Consider the following 14,635-nt stretch of genomic DNA (forward strand, 5'->3'; position numbering starts at 1 on the left):
GAGGAACTTTGCATACCTTTTGCCCTTTAATCCTACATGTGCTGTAGCTTTGTTTTAATCTGCAGTTATTGATAATAATGATGGGGATTTCCATAGCTCAGCATTTTGCATGCTTAGCACAACTAATTTCTGTGAAAACCCTTCATATGCATTATCCTTGTATCTTCTTTTATAACCCCATCAGGTAAGAGGTACTGTTAATCTCCATTTTTAATAAGAAACTAGGGGTACAGTTGAGTTAAATAGCTTGTTCAAAGTCACTCAACTAATAAATGATAGATAAAATTCATACTTCTAGTCTCTGTGGCTCCAAAGTTTAAGTTTTTTCCTCTCAAAAGCCCACTCGAGCTGAGCACAGATTGTTGACCTTAATTCTGAGAGACACTGAGTTATTGAAACTTTGTCTTCCTGTGAGACTCAAGGTCTCTTGTACCCAGTCTATTTTTCCTCTTGGTAGCTCCAGTGGCAACATCTCTCGGCAAAGTATCTGTGATATTCCTTGCTTCTTCTTTAATGATTTTATTAATGTCCAGTTCAACTTCCCACTATCATCACCCTTCTTAACTATCCCAGACTATTAGTTCATATGGATTATCATCCCTGAAATATTAGAAAATACATCTTTGGGTAGGAGAATATTTATGGATATAATATGCTAAATACAGAGTTCATTAAGATCAACCAAAATATAATCCGTGTTACTAAGGATTAATAGATTTCAATTGTGGTTCCTTGAGACTGTTTATTAGCAACTTCCTCTCTACAGCACAGTATACCTCCACGGTCAACTCCACGGCCTCCTCCCCCTCCACTGCTTTTTAGATCTCCCTTAGTTGAACCACTTACCTGGCCAGGTAATTTCAATGCCTTCAATTTTAGTTATACCCCTCTACTTCCTAGTTACTTGTATCCTCTTCTTTATCACTTTTCTTTAGTTCTCATCAACTACAATTGTTTGACCTTGTCATACTTCTAACCCATTGATTCCACCCCTTTTTCATTGTCTATTACTTTTCTCATGTTCTCTCTTCCCTTTGAACTCAGCTTAAATTTCATAGCCTTATAATGTCCCCTTTTGAAACACTATTAACCTTCTTATCCTTCTCTGTCTCCATCCCACTTGTCTGGCAAAATGCCAACTGGCACATCTGCTCCTGAGTAGCAGAAATCAATGTTTGTCACAACTTTCTGTATCCCTTTGGGCCCTGTCTTCTCCCATAACAGCCAGCTACCAGGGGCCTAGTGTCTCAGTCTTGTTAATTCAGGAAGATTACTCCTCTGATTTTTCAATTCCTCATCTATAAAATACGGTTTAAAAAGTCCCCACATTGGGCCAGGAGTTTGACCTAGTAGTAGAGTGCTTGCCTAGCATGCATGAAGAGCCAGGTTCGATTCCTTGGTACTACATAGATAGAAAAAAGCCAGAAGTGGTGCTGTGGTTCAAGTGGTAGAGCTCTAGCCTTGAGGACAGTTCTCTGGCTCTGCAAGGCTCAGGACTGGCAAAAAATAAATTCCCCACATCATGGGGGTGTTGTGAGACTTCATTGAAACCATTTATAAAAAGAACAGTTAGCTCATTGTTTGTGAAGTTATGCACCTTCTATCTGGTGAATATAATGTAACCCTTCTATTAATCACAATAAAAAATTATTAAAAAAGAACAGTTAGCAACAACCCCAGTGTTCTTTCAGTCACTTGTCTCCCCAAATCCAATGTTTACAATTTCTGAATGAGTTTCAAAATAATGACATCTTCCAGAACCTAATTGTAGCTACTGCTAAAAATATCTAAGACCGGTTGCTTAATCTGTCTTTGACCTTGACATAATTAAATATAGACAGTGTATTTGGAAGCCTAGTTTCAGTTTGGGCTAGTATTTGCTAAGTAATGTTAAGCTAATAACTTAGTGTCACTATAACATTGTTTCCTTCCCTTTGATACTGGTACCTATGTTTAAATATAATTGAAATCATTAACATGAAAAAAGAGATAAGGTGCTATCCCCAAAGTATTAGTATCTTAATAATTAATGTACTTAATGTGCTTAATAAACCATATTCTGCCAAAGTCTTGAGTACATCCATATCAGGTAGAGCAACCTTTAAACTCATTGTCATTTGGGTGTTTTCCTGATGCCAAGAAGGTGACATGTAAAAGCATAAGGTTATCTGGAACTCAAAGACCAGAATATTTTAAATCAACAACCAGTCCTTAGTAAGTTCCTAATTTCCTATAAATTCCCTAAGAGTGGGGACCTTGCATGTTTCATTCTTTTTATCTGTGAGTCACAGTTATGAAGAACATACTAAATTAGTGGCTTGTCCTCATGGATTTTTGAGTTAGTCAGATTTCTGTTACCATATTAAATACCTAAGACAATGAATATCCCAAAAGAAAAGCTTTGTTCTGGCTCACAACTAGAGAAGTTCTATTCCATGTTGGGTTGGACTTGTTGCAATGGGAGCCTGTGACACTAAGATCCACCAGCCCTGTGGCCATGAGCAAAAAGGGAAGAGAAAGAGCACCCATCATTCCCTTTCAAGGATCCACTAACTTCCAATAGCTTTGACCTAAAGAACTTTTTTTTCCAGTCATGGGGCTTGAACTCAGGGCCTGAGCATTGTCCTTGGGCTCTCCTTGAGGCCAGTGCTCTACCCCTTGAGCCACAGAACCACTTCCAGTTTTTTTCAGTGTATGTGGTACCGAGGAATCGAACCCAGAGCATCGTGCATACTAGGCAAGCACTCTACCACTAGGCCAAACTCCCGGCCCCTAGAGAACTTTTTTTAAAACAGGGCCTTTGGAGGATATATAAGAGCTAATCTATAGCATTCAATTTAAACACAAGATAAGAAAACCCCAAATTCCCAAGAAATAGAGGATTTTTACAAAGGTTCTCCACTTCTTTCATTGTTTTCTATAAAAATATGTGTGACAAAAATGTGTGCTGAAAAAAATACATAAATGGAAATAATAGCACAAAGATAACAGGACTATAATATATGCATGATACATATATGTTATAATTAGGTAGACATACAATATATTGCATTTTTTTTCTTTTTTTGTCAGTCATGGGGCTTGAACTCTGGACCTGAGTGCTGTCCCTAAGTTCTTCAGCTCAAGGCTACTGCCCTACCCCTTGAGCCACAGCACCACTTTCAGTTTTCTGGTGGTTAATTGGAGATAAGGGTCTCACAGACTTAAGTGCCTAGGCTGGCTTTGAACCTTGATCCTCAGATCTCAGCCTCCTCCATGGCCAGGATTACAGGCATGAGCCACTGCACCTGGCTAATATATTGTATTTCTTTTCCTTTTCCTTTTTCTTTTTGTCAGTCCTGGGGCATGAACTCAGGGCCTGAGCACTGTCCCTGGGCTTTTTCCTCAAGGCTAGAGCTCTACCACTTGAGCCACAGCACCACTTCCAGCTTTTCTATGTATGTGGTACTGAGGAATCGAACCCAGGTCTTCGTGCATGTAAGGCAAACACTCTACCACTAGGCCAAACTCCTGGCCCCAATATATTGCATTTCTAAGCTATCCCAAATCTAAAATTGAGCTCACAATAAAGCAATCAGATTACTGCTTCCTTTTGAACAACATTGTACATATTTTAATTTCTGAAAAGACTCGTCATATCTCTCTACAAAGTAAACTTTTGATTTACAACTCCTTTCTAAATCCCCAAGGAGAATATAAAAAGACTATTTTGTATTCATTCATCTCCAATAATATTAGTAATAAGCTTCATCAAAGTTAGTAATTATGATTTCTAAAGTATTTTCAGGTATGGCAGACATTTTTAACCCGAGATCTATGGCTCAGGCTGTCTAATGGATCCATGGAAGGAATCCTGGATACAATGCCATAAAATTATAGTCTAAATTATATGTATATTTTTTGAGAAAGGCTCATTGTGAAACGGTTGTGCAACACAAACAAGAGATCAAGAGATATGGTCTCATTTGCCCTCCATAACCACTTGATAAAGGGGATTAGCATAATGACCATTACCTTAGGACCCTTCTGTAACCAAAGAATGGGTAATGGTCCCACAAAGTCCACCAACCAGCTGCCCAGGCAAGCAGGTGGCAAAGTGCCTAGAAGCAGAGAATAGGACTGCAGACTGGAAGGGGAAGACAAGAAGGAATGAGGAATTCCCACGTGGTAACATTATGAAAGATGGAAAGGGAACAGAGATCAAATGCAATTGATATCACATGAGAAATATATACTTGGTTTCTGCCCCTACCTCGCTCCTGGCTTAGAACTCCAGAAGCTGTTCTGACTTGCTGAGCAGTGGGGTTCTAGGAATATATTTTGTTCTAATATTTGGTCTTTTATCTTGGTTCCTGATACATTACCCATTTCTTGTAATTTCCTGGGTAAGAGACACTATCTTTTCATCTAATGGCATGGCTCTTGGTAGACTCCCGGCTGTGCAATAGTCCCTAGAAACAAAAGCAATGATTAGTCATTTGAAATTTTCATCCTGACGCCATATCCTCTAAGACAGGAAGAGGGGCTACCGACTAGGTTAATACAATTAATTATGCTTATGTGACAGAGGCTTCATAGATATGTCTGGAAGATGGCACATGGTAGAGGCCATGGAAGGTATCTAACCTTCCTCACCTACTTCATCTGGACATTCACCTGTGTTCTTTTTAATATGTTTTACACGAAAAAGATAAATGTAAGAAAAATGCTTTCCTGCATTCTAATACATCATTGAATTTAAGAAGGATCTCTGGGGGTCCGTAATTTACAGCCATTTGGTCAGAAATAATGGAGACGATATAAAAATTATACAGTATGATTTTAATATATAGTGTATGAAAAAGCAAAATTGAATTACCAGATGGCCTACTTCTTTCAAAAAGGGATTTAAAAGGTGTGTGTAGAAGATATTATTAGGGATCTCTTCAAATTGGTTTTTCCTGCTTCCTCGCTGATTTTCTAATGATTAGCTTGGATGTCAATGTAACTGCCTAAAACCTTAACTTCTGTAGTTTCCCTTGCTGCTACTGGAAGCCAATAACTGCGAATGACAAGTGTCGTTCACTAGGTGGATTTCCCAAGGGAGTAAGTATATTAAAGGTGGCAGACTCAGTGGGTCTTTTAACTTGCGTCCTCACCCCTCATTCTTTCTTCCTGCCTGGAATATGGCTTAGTACTCTAAGACACAACACCCCATCTGAGAGCCTAAGGTTGTGGATATATGAGAAAGCAGGCAGGCTCTTTGGTCTCCAGGGTATTGTGACTGCCCTACCATCCTAGCTGAACTGTCTCAAGACCACTCACCATGACGGAAAAAAGTATAAAAGCCTACCTGGTTAAAACACTCTGGGAGAGAGGCACTTTCAACACGAAGGTTTCTGATTCAGTGGGTTAGAAGCAGGACCTGGTACTTGATCTTTATCATGAGCTTCATATGATTTCTTTGAAAGGAGTCTTAAGAATCGTCCTAGAGAGAAACTCTGCTGTGGTGATACAAATAGGGACTGCAGAGTGCTATGAAGAGCCGAAAGAATCATAAACATGAGGAAATCAAGTAATAAGTTGCCAGGGGCACATAAATGCTTACAAGAGACTGCACAGCCCTCATTTTCAGATGATGAGGCCTCACAGAGCCAGTGAGCTGGTGGTGAAACTAAGAGTGGATTTCATCAAATACAGTCACAACCATCCTGGTTCAGTAGTATTTCAAATCCTATCAAGTAGTTGAAATTGGAGTGCATTCTTCCTAAGAGTCCTTGCTTTGAGAAATATTTACTATGTGACCTACGCCAAAAACATAGGATGCATTCTACGCATAGGAAGGCAGTTCAAGGAGCTTCAAGAAGTGACACTGAAGACAGAATAGATGCCACCTTGATTGAATCAGTCACTGGCTTTAATTTTAATATGTGTGAAAAAGTATTCTAATTTGCTCCTATCTCATATTACCTAATGATAGACATTAGCTCCGGTTCTATTTTTAATTATAACAAACCCTTTGTTAAACCAAGTCCAACATATAACAGACACATATGGTATTGATTTTCTTTATGAAATAGCCAGTTCTCTTGATGAATTTAAACTGGAATTGATTGAGACACAGCATGAAAGTTTTGTACCAGTAAAATATAACATGTATAAAATAAATATACTGCAGTTCTGCCTTATACAAGATTCAAACACCTGTGTTCATAAGTCTTAGCTATAGATAGATATTAACTTTATATAGTTCTTAAACCATCTGTATGGTATAATAGTGGTTATCCACTGTCTCTAAGGTTATGAATGGTTTCATACTTTTAGAGATAAATGGATGCTAAGAAGAAATGGCAAGAGATTAATTTCAAATTGTCTATATCTGCCAGAGGCAGAGGTCTCCAAGGGAAGAATGAAGCTCCATGAAGTCACAGCCTTTCACATCTAGTCAAGAGGCCACAAACACTGACTGTGGGTTAAGGGTTATAGGAAGTTCTAGGTCAGCTGATCACCGGCTATGAAGGCATACACTCTCACTCTCACTGGAGCTGGGGTTGGGCCAGCGAGAGAAAATAGCCAGGGACAATGGCATCTAAGAGGAGACTGGCATTGTGGGTAGGATTTTACAGTGTGGCAAGAGCGAAGTTGTATGTGCTTCCTGGACAGAGGAAGAAGCAGGTTCATGATGTGGAAGCTGGAAGGAAGCTGGAAAGGTCACTATACAGTGCAGAGATCGCTTGCTTTCCACAACTGAAGCCCAGTAGCTTTGGGGAGGAGCCAGATGTTGGGCAAGAGAGGCAGTTAAGGCTCAGAGAAAAAAATAGCCTCAAACACAATGCCAAGGACCTTTTAGTTTACTCTATAAATAAAGGGTACTTGTTGAAGTGACCACGGTTAGAAAGCTTATTCTCAGTACCTGTTTATGAACACTTTTTTTTAAAGCAATCAGTATGACTACCTCTTGGGAAGGTCACTTATTTATCCACACTCCGTGGTTTTAACAGTTTTCCCCGAAACTGGCATGCAAACCTAAGATGAGCTTCCCGGGTAGCTCTTTTTTTTTTTTTTTTTTTTTTTTTTTTGCCAGTCCTGGGCTTGAGCTCAGGGCCTGAGCACTGTCCTTGGACTTTCTCAAGGCTAGAGCTCTACCACTTGAGCCTCTGCACCACTTCCGGCTTTTTTCTATGTATGTGGTACCGAGGAATCAAACCCGGGTCTTCATGCATGCTAGGCAAGCACTTTAACCACTAGGCCAAACTCCCGGCCTCCGGGTAGCTCTTACATTTTTCTGACTTTCCTTCCCCTGGGGCATCAAGGACTTTGGAAGCTTCTCTTTGGATCCAAGAATCAGTGTAAAAAATAACTTAATAGAAACCATTTATTCAATTCTTTTTCTTTTACATTTGTTTATTTCTGAAGGCTACATTTTTTAGTGCCAGTTCTAGGACTTGAATTCAGGGTCTGGGAACTGTGCTCTGCCAGAGCTTTTGTGCCCAAAGCCAGTGCTCTACCACTTGAGCCACAGTTCCACTTCCAGTTTTCTTGGAATACTGTTTTAACTGGAGTTAAGAGTCTCAAGGACTTCCCTGCCTGGACTGGCTTTGAACCACAGTCCTCAGATCTCAGCCCCCTGAGATCTAGGACTACGTCTCAATGACTGGATTACAAGTATGAGCCAGCAACACCCGGCTTACTATGTGATTTCAATAAACACAACAGCTGGCCAGGAGCATAGCCTAGTGGTAGAGTGTCTGCCTACCATGTATGAAGCTCTAGGTTCGATTTCTTGGTAACACATATGCAGAAAAAGCCAAAAGTGGTGCTGTGGCTCAAGTGGTAGAGCACTAGACTTGAACAAAATGTTCAAGGACAGTACCCAGGCACTTAGTTCAAGTCCTAAGACTAACAAAAATTAAATAAATAAAATAAACATGATACCTTAGGACAATAACTATAGCTAACAACAATAGCTAATGAAAAGGAAGAATCCTTAATTATAAAGTCATACTCTGTTATATGACTTTATATCAATAAGAATGAAAATATTATTGTATACTAAGCATCTGGAAATAGCTCCCTGGTGGCTTCCTCTTTCTTTTCTGCATATTGCATATAGTCATACCTAGAATTCTATTTATTTTAAGTTTATTGTAAGTCATTAAGTTATATCTCAACTTCTGTTCTTCTGTTACCCTTTTTTTTGTGCCAGTCCTGGGCTTGAGCTCAGGGCCTGAGCCCTGTCCTTGGACTTTCTCAAGGTTAGAGCTCTACCACTTGAGCCACAGCACCTCTTCTGGCTTTTTTTTTCTATGTATGTGGTACCGAGGAATTGAACCCGGGTCTTCGTGCATGCTGAGCAAACACTCTTACCACTAGGCCAAACTCCAAGGCCCATGTTACTCCTATTTTTTATCACAAAAGTCTAAAATGATTTGAACATGCACACATCTACCATTGAGATTTAAAGGATCTAAATATTTCTTAGCCATCAGGGAAATGCAAATCAAAACTATGCTAGGTTTCCATTTCACCCCAGTCAGAACAGATGCTACAGAGAAATGTTGGAAAGGATGCAAGGGAAACAGCAACTCTTATATGCTGTTAGTGAGAATGCAAATTAGCCTAGCCAATATGGAAATCAGTCTAGAGGTTCCTCAAAAAAAAAAAAAATAGGTAAACTATGCCAGGTGTTGATTCACATCTATAACCATAGCTTCTTAGGAGGCTAATTCCTGGAGGATCACAATTCAAAGCCAGCCTAAGAAGAAAAGTTTTGAGGCTCCATCTCAAATAAACCAGCAAAATGTCAAATTGGAGGTGTGGTTTAAGTGGTAGAGCACTAGCTGCTGTCAAGAAAGCATAGCAACAGCTCTGGACTCTGCCCTATTATAATGTGCACATGCGCGTGCACACACACTTGTGTATACACAAGTCTATTTTAGTTTCCTAGTGTTGTTGTAACAAATCACCCACAGATGTAGTGGCATAAATAGTGCAAAAGTTGGTCTGTGATAGTACTGGAAGTCAGATGTCTGAAATCATGGTGGGCTGGCTTCCCAGGAGACTTCTCTCCCAACTTCTAGAAACCACATACAGTCCTCATTTGATGGCTCCTTCCTCACTTCTTCCAACCTCCTGTTTCCATTGTCATCTCTTCTACTTCTGCCCTTCTCTCAGAAAAGTCTTGTGATAAAGTCGAGTCCACCAGATAACTCCACCTCGCTATACTTAATATTACCAGGTGCCAGTAGCTTTCATCTGTAATCCTAAATATTCCAGGAGACCAAGATCTGAGGATCACATTTCAAAGCCAGACGGGCAGGGAAATCCACAAGATTCTTATCTCCAACTAACCACCAGAAAGGGGAAATGGAACTGTGGCTGAAAGTGGGAGAGTGCCAGCCTTGAGTGCAAAAACTCAGCAACAGTGCCCAGGCTCTAAGATCAAGTCCTATGATTGTCAAAAATAAATAAATAAGCCAGGCACTGGTGGCTCATACCTATAATTCAAGCTACTCAAGAGACTGAGATCTTAGGATCTCAGTTCAAAGCCAGCCCAAGCACCACAAGTCTGTGGGACTCTTATCTCCAATTAATCACCAGGAAAAAAAAAAAAAAACTGGAAGTGTCGCTGTGGCTCAGGTGATAGAATGGTAGTCTTGAGCTGAAGAGCCCAGGGACAACACCCAGGACCAGAGTTCAAGCCCCATGACTGACCCCTTACCCCACCAAAAAGTAATCACATCTATCAGATATTTGTTTATTTATTTTACTAAATAAGACAACATATTTGCAGGTGTTAGGAATTAGGACAACAGTGACTTCTTTCTTTTTCTTTTTGCTGGCCTTGGGGATTGAACTCAGGGCTTGAACACTGTCCTTGGGCTATCCTTAAGGCTAGCACTCTTCCCTTGAACCATAACACCACTTCTGGCCTTTTCTGTGTATGTGCTATCAAGAATTTGAACCCAGAGCTTCATACCTGCTAGGTAGGCACTCTACCACTAAGCCACATTCCTGGCCTCCATCAGAGTCTTTGAGCAACCATTATTCAGCTTTCTACAAGCCTTAATGTTCCTGAGAATCTCCTGTATTGTCTGGACCTTATTTTGAAGGTCTCTCATGTGAGAGATCAACCAGAACCATCACCTCACAGCACTTCACCAGAGAGACCTTCTAGACTGTCCTACTTCAGATTAATACATCTTGAAACACTCTTAATATATTTTGCTATTCGTTTTAAAAATTGCAATGAGCAATAGAAGACTGTTTTGTGCTTATTCCCTTTGTATTCTGTCCTGATACATGTACCGTGGCTCTATGGGGCCTGGACCTTTGAGTACAAAGTAGCCTAGTCAGAATCCAGAAGGAATCCAGAGATGGGAGATCTGATGCAGTCATCTGTTGATCATTGTCTCTCCAGGTCCCCATCACCTTCTAAACTAAGTCCAAGGCCGCCTGCACTGTTCAGAAAACTTTCTAGACTCTCACTGGGCGCCCCCTAGTGGTTGAGCTAACCTAGGTCAACCAAAATACACAAGTGCCGCCCCATCTGTAATCTCTCAGACACCAAGAGGCTGATGTATGTTATTCCCTAGGCCTAAAAAAATCATTTAGCCAAGGAACCTTGTCTATGATGAACTCCTACTTTCAGAAATCCATCCTATTTCATTGCCTTAGTGAAACATCCTCTTGGATTATGGGCTCTCCTCTCAACTCCCTTTATGCTAGCACTGTCTGGATAATTATTCTAATTAGCACCAGCTACATAATTAATGAGGCCCAGTGCAAAATAAAAATGAGGAGTCATTTGTTAAAAAAAAAAATGACCTTCAAGATAGCAGTAGCATGGGCCGGGAGTTTGGCCTAGTGGTTAAAGTGCTTGCCTAGCATGCATGAAGACCCGTGTTCGATTCCTTGGTACCACATACATAGAAAAAGCCGGAAGTGGTGCTGAGGCTCAAGTGGTGGAGCTCTAGCCTTGAGAAAGTCCAAGGACAGTGCTCAAGCCCAAGACTGGCAAAAAAAGAAAAAAAGATAGCAGCAGCAGAGCCTTAAAACAAGCATGAGACCCTTGTAAGCCCCAGGCCCTGTGCAGCTCAGAGGCCAGGCATCCATAAAACCTATCTAACCAATGTGCTGTCAGCTAAAGACATGGAACCTGCACTTCAGATCCAAATGTTCTTCATGCCTGGGTCAGGATCAACCTCAACCCATCGGCACAAAAGATTCACAGTGGATTGGACGCTAAATGAATGAAGGCCTGAGGTAGAAAACTGTCCATGGAGTACTACCTACACTACATTTCCTAATGCGGCAGCAATTTGCCATGAAGTCATAAACCAACAAGAACTCAGAAAGACATCATCAAGGCCATGTTTCCCCTGAAAGCCTTAGGGAAAGCCCTTCCTTACTTCTTCCAGCTCTGGTGGCTCTGGCAGCCCTCCAGGTTTCTTGGAAGGGAGGGATTACTTGGCTTTCAGCTGTATCACTTCGATGTTTGACTCTTAGTTTGGTGTGCATCTTTGTAGGTCTTCTTATCACATCGGCTCAAGATACTGGAGTTAGTGTCATTCTTAATCCACTCACACTCACTCATCTCAATAAATTACACCTACAAAGACATTCTTTCCTAGCAAGGTCTGGTTCCAAGGTTCTTGATGGACCTGAAGAGAAGGAGCACTGCTCAGCTTCTCCATCAGTTCACAGGACATTCTGCAGAATACCCCAAGAATATAATAGACACATAGATGTATTTCTATCTATCTATATGCATATGTGCGATATTTGCCTAACCATTTTAATGGATTTTATTTACCAAGATGACCTTGAGCGATACATAAAATCACACAAGTTGTAGAGAGGCGTGCACAATTAATGAACTACTTGGAGAGATAAAAATTTGAGGATGTGGTTGTGGTTATTTAACCAATATTGATTATGGCTAAACAATCCCAGAAATGTAAAACATAACAATAAAATAAAGTAAAATGCTGGGTGCTGGTGGCTCATACCTGTAATGCTAGCTACTTAGGAGGCTATCTGAGGTTTGTGGTTCAAAGCCAACCTGGACAAGAAAAACAAATATGTGAGGCTTTTATCTCCAATTGATCATAGAAAAAGCTGAAGTGGTGCTGTGGCTCAAGCAGTAGAGTGCTAGCCTTGAGTAGAAGAAGCTTAGGGACAGTGCCTAGGCCTAAAGTTCAAGGCCAGTATCGGCAAATAATTAAATAAGTAAATAAACAAATAAAGAAAACCGGGAAGATATCCAATTTTCCACGAGGAAAACCTGGTGAAACCTAGGAAACTGCTTTGCTTTGTGCCTGCTCCATATGAAGGGCTATCATCTAGTTGGTTAGAAATTCCCTCAGGAGCATATTGCACCAGTGGCTCCTACCTCTAAGGGAAAGCTTGGGAGTATAGGACATTAGCAAGCCTCTGGGGCTTTCCATTTGCATAAGTATTAAAGGTGAGAGGCTATCACTTTGCATATGCTAAGTAGCTAGGGACCTGGGAGGTGATAATTAAAATAAACTGTTTACATTTATAGTTCTTAGCTGACTGCTGTTTCATTAATAGCTTAAGCTATCGCAGAAACAAAGGGCTTAGGTTTTGTTAATGTATTTTCTTGCAGAAATAGAGCCCAGGATTCTTAGGTAGGTACTCTTAGCTAGAACTCTTTGATAATTAAATAGCAGTCTGTTGACCTTCATCTGGTGGTCCTTTAGTTATTCTTTAACAGCAGAAGACATATGAAGACTTTGTATTAACACATCACCAAATAGAGTTCCTCTATGGGCAGTCACCTTGTCCTAAATCAGCCATTCACCTTACCACCCCTTGGCTAATTTCCCTAGGGAGCCCAATAAAGTAATCCATCAACCCAGCTAGATGCTCTGCTCCAGAATGCTGTCATCCTTGACCCTCAACTATGCAGTTTAGGGAGTTTATTGCCTTCTTCTTCTCCCCTAAGAACTGTTCTCCTAAAACATCAGCGTGGGACCAGTCAGCTGTCCTTGCATTGCCTCCTCCACTTACTGTTTGGGATGAGATCCCTCATCTGCCCTCAACAGAGTTTCTAGAAAAGATCGCAAGACATGTATCTGTGCTTTCAGGTTAAGACCTTGGATTTTCTCTCACATGGTTGGCGGTTGTGCTACTCCGACATACACTAATTATGCCTAGAGCCTCATCTAAGACAATGGGAGCTTTGCAGAGATAAGCACCATTTGCCCAATCATCAATTCATTTATGTCTTAAGAAGAGTTATTCACTCTTTGTCTTGGTTACACATCCTAACACATCAACTTTTAGCAAATGAACAGTTAGAAAAGTTGTTCTCTCGGGATTTGGTACATTTGTCTTCTGCAAGTGACTAATATGGCCTTTATTTTAAAATATTTTGCACTGTTATAATGAAATACCTTAGTCAGACTATGTTTTAAAGAAGCTCATTTAGCCCATATTTTGGAGGCTAAAAGTCCAAACAGCATGGCACTATTGGATGAGGATCCCTTTTGGCTGCTTCATTTCATAGTAAAATGGTGCAAGATGTGTGGCTTCCTTCACTAGGAAGGAAGCCAGAGAGAGGCCAGGGCCCCATATCCCTTCCAAGGGCACCTTCAATTGTTCTGAAGGCCTCTCACTGGGTCCTACTTCTTAAAGGTCCAATCTGCACTTTAAAGACAGTCTTCAACCTATGAATCTTTGCAGGACAAGCCATACCCAAATCACAGCAGATTCAAAGTAGACATTCTCTAGTCAAAGTATTCTCTTCATGGCCCCACTTCAAAACCAGTATCTGGGCTCCATAGAATACTAGTTTATGTTGTTTTGTGTGTGTGTGTGTGTGTGTGTGTGTGTGTGTGTGTGTGTGTTTAATTTCTCTCTCTCCTTATCAAAATCCAACTGTCCTCAAGCTCTTCAGTTGAAAAAGAACATTTTAGGTTGCTTAAAATATAGCTTGTTATAGATGTTCAATTTTAACCTAAGAGATTTAGATTCAGATTTGTTTACTCGGCCGGGAGTTTGGCCTAGTGGTTAAAGTGCTTGCCTAGCATGCATGAAGACCCGGGTTCTATTCCTCCGTGCCACATATAGAAAAACGCCGGAAGTGGTGCTGAGGCTCAAGTGGTAGAGCTCTAGCCTTGAGAAAGTCCAAGGACAGTGCTCAGGCCCTGAGCTCAAGCCCAGGACTGGCAAAAAAAAAAAACAAAAAAACAAAACTAGATTTGTTTACTCTTCATGATGTTAGGAAATTGCCATTTAAACATGCTCTCCTGGTCTATTCTATGGCGGAGGGCAAGTATATGTGTTTGGGAAGCATCGCTTTGAAATAAACTGTTTCAGTGATTGGAATTTTGAAAGGCTTTGAAGTTAGACATCTGGACAAGGAAGAGTACTTGAAGCTATTAAGGTCTGAAATTATTTTCTTTTGAGGAAGTTGGGGCTGTATGTTGTTTATTTACTAATATAGAAATTAAGAGTTAGATCATCTAAGTGATGTACCCAGAATGACGCAATTATTAACTGACAGAGCTAATATATCCATGAGCCCAATTCTAGCTTTCTCTGACACTAGACTTTCCTTAAGTTTCACAACAATAGGCCCCACAAACTGCCCCTGAAAACACACTATACAGCCACTCCCCTGAGAACA

This window comes from Megascapheus bottae, chromosome 9 (assembly GCF_031878675.1).
Source record: "Megascapheus bottae isolate mThoBot1 chromosome 9, mThoBot2.hap1, whole genome shotgun sequence".
Classification (NCBI taxonomy): Eukaryota; Metazoa; Chordata; class Mammalia; order Rodentia; family Geomyidae; genus Megascapheus; species Megascapheus bottae.